At 38.7% G+C, this 2837-nt stretch overlaps 1 pseudogene; it reads right to left on the bottom strand.

Moving 5' to 3' along the window:
• Positions 1 to 897: 897 nt before the first annotated feature.
• Positions 898 to 1420, bottom strand: LOC126954393 (stathmin-like; annotated as a pseudogene).
• Positions 1421 to 2837: the final 1417 nt, after the last annotated feature.

Here is a 2837-nt window from a genome sequence, read left to right as displayed (position 1 = left end):
GGAAGATTCTTCTGTCATCTATTATGAGGATTAAATTTGTCTGTAAAATTCAGAGGACCAAGAAAATCACAAGTCTAGTTTAAAAACATTCATGTAATGCTTCTTTTTTGTTTTTTGTTTATTTATTTATTTATTTATTTATTTATTTATTTTTGAGATGAAGTATTGCTGTGTCACCTAGGCTGGAGTACAGTGGTATGATCTCGTTTCATTGTAACCTCCATCTCCAAGGTTCAAGCAATTTTCCTGACTTAACCTACTGAGTAGCTGGGACTACAGGCATCTGCCAGGACACCCGGCTAAGTTTTGTATTTTTAGAAAGGACAAGATTTCATCATGTTGTCTAGGCTGGTCTCGAACTCGACCTCAAGTGATCCTCCCACCTCAGCTTTCCAAAGTCCTGGGATTACAGGTGTGAGCCACCATACCAGGCCTCTCTTTTTATTTTTTTGAAGTCACTGCCACCAATAGTACTGTGCAGTTTTAGTAACCATTTAAATATCTTGTAAGATACTTAACTATTTAAGCATCTGGTAAGATTGGGACACAATTGGGATTGAAAAGTGAACATATATTCAGCATTTAAAAGTTCGAAAGAAGCCACTACACACTCTTCACAATATGTTTTCACAGAGCAAATACCGTACTTGCCATTAGCCCAGCGCACCAAGTGTACTGAAATAAAAAGATGCAACGAGAAAAATATCTACATTAGAAAGAACCACACTTTCACTTTCACCCCTTTATCCCCTAAACCAACATCTTACAGTATGAGTATATGTATACAGCTGTACATTAGCTTCTAGAGTATTGTCAGAAAGGACAGAATAAATGACACTTGCCAGTAGTTTTTGGATATTTAGGAAATAGAGGATGAAAGTCAGTTCTCAGAACAAACTAGTCAGCTTCAGTCTCATCAGCAGGACCTCTGGATTCTTTGTTCTTCTGCACTTGTTCAATATGCTTATCCTTCCTTCTCCGGCAAACACTCCAATTTGACAGCTATCTGTGCCTCTCTGTTCTCTTCATTAGCTTCCATTTTGTGGGTCAGGTTCTTTTTGCCATTTTACTGAAGTTATTGTTCTCTTCTATTGCTTTCTAAACCACTTATTTCTCCATCCTTTGCAAGCTGCTTCAAGACCTCAGCTTCGTAGGACTTGTGTCTTTCTTCTGCAGCTTCTCATATCGTCTGAGTTTCCTCTAGGGAAATGATCCTTCTTCTGTGGAGAGGAGGAAGGGAATTATAGAATTGATTCTTTTGACTGAGGGCTGAGAATCAGCTCAAAAGCCTGGCCTCAAAAGCACTCTTCTCCAGTTCTTTCAAATGGATATCAAAAGAAGCCGGGTAAATGGACGACAAGAGACTGGCAGTGTGTTCTATAGAATCCACTGGGGTAAAGAAAGGCCGTGAGCCCACCATCCATATTGTACCTCTATTGGTGCGACAGGTCCTGGGAACAGGCTGAGTAGCCAAGAACCAATTCCTCCTATCATCCCTGACCCCAGCCTGTGCAACCCAAGCTATCCGCACCCCATCCCCGACAGGGAGCGTGGCCCGTCATCTGTCACCCACAAGGGTGATCATGGGAATCTAATTCGCTCTTTTAAATGGTAAATGTCCTTTTAAATGAAGGACCGAAAGAAAGGGAATTTTTCTTGTTTTCTTTTTTCAGAATTTAAATGATGTTCAAATCCTGAGGTGTTTCAGAAGTCAAATAGTAGTATCTCTTAGATAAGTGTACTCAACATACAAATGAAAATATAAGAAAATACCCTATAATGGCTGGGCGCGGTGGCTCACACCTGTAATCCCAGAACTTTGGGAGGCCAAGGTGGGTGGATCACGAGGTCAGGAGATTGAGACCACAGTGAGACCACGGTGAAACGCTGTCTCTACTAAAAATACAAAAAATTAGCTTGGTGCAGTGGCAGGTGCCTCTAGTCCCAGCTACTCGGGAGGCTGAGGCAGGAGAATGGCATGAACCCGGGAGCCAGAGCTTGCCCTGAGCCAAGATCGCGCCACTGCACTCCAGCCTGGGTGACAGAGCGAGACTCTGTCTCAAAAAAAAAAAAAAAAAAAAAAAACCTAGAATTTGTTGATAAAGATATAAAGGCATTTGATGCAGGGTATACAATCATATAGTTCATATTATACGTTCATATGAAACATACCAAGTCATATTTGACAGTGTTCAGTAGGTGTCAGGTTGAGCTCAAGACAATCATGGTTCTTCCAGGAATATTCTATCCATCATTCTGATCTGTAGAAAAAAAGGCCGTTCTATGTCTTTAGTCTGATTCTGGGGAAGAATTATATCATTCTTTTATAATATATTAATTGATATATAAACCCTATTCTATATGGGAGACCATCATTAATAATAATGTAGAAAGACTTCACTAAAAATTGGACAACCAATTATTTGCTTCTTTATTTTATAGTAAGGATATAATATGGAGACCTCTCTATATATGCTTTTCTCTTTATTCTGTAGAATTAAGACCAAAGATGAATCGTTACATGAATAGATTCCCATCAATATAATCATTTAAAAATTGTCAGGGAATATTGCATTTTTAGATTTGATTCTCTAATCTCGTTATAGAAAATCCACAGGTGCTATCATAGGGTACATGGTGGGTGATAGAAAGAAGATTATTTTTTAAAGATTTTTCAATATGAGGGTGGGTGGTTTATAATATGTATAAATCTTTATAAAGAGTTCTCTTTTGAGTCAGTTGTGGAATATGGCAGTGACCACTTCTATGTAGGTATCAAATATCATAAAATCAAATCTCATAAAAATCAGCAAGCCAAAAGTAGACTGATCTCTAAA

The sequence above is a fragment of the Macaca thibetana genome, chromosome 5 (assembly GCF_024542745.1).
Source record: "Macaca thibetana thibetana isolate TM-01 chromosome 5, ASM2454274v1, whole genome shotgun sequence".
NCBI lineage: Eukaryota > Metazoa > Chordata > Mammalia > Primates > Cercopithecidae > Macaca > Macaca thibetana.
Note: the sequence above shows the minus strand (reverse complement) of the source record. Positions and strands in the feature narration are given on the sequence as shown.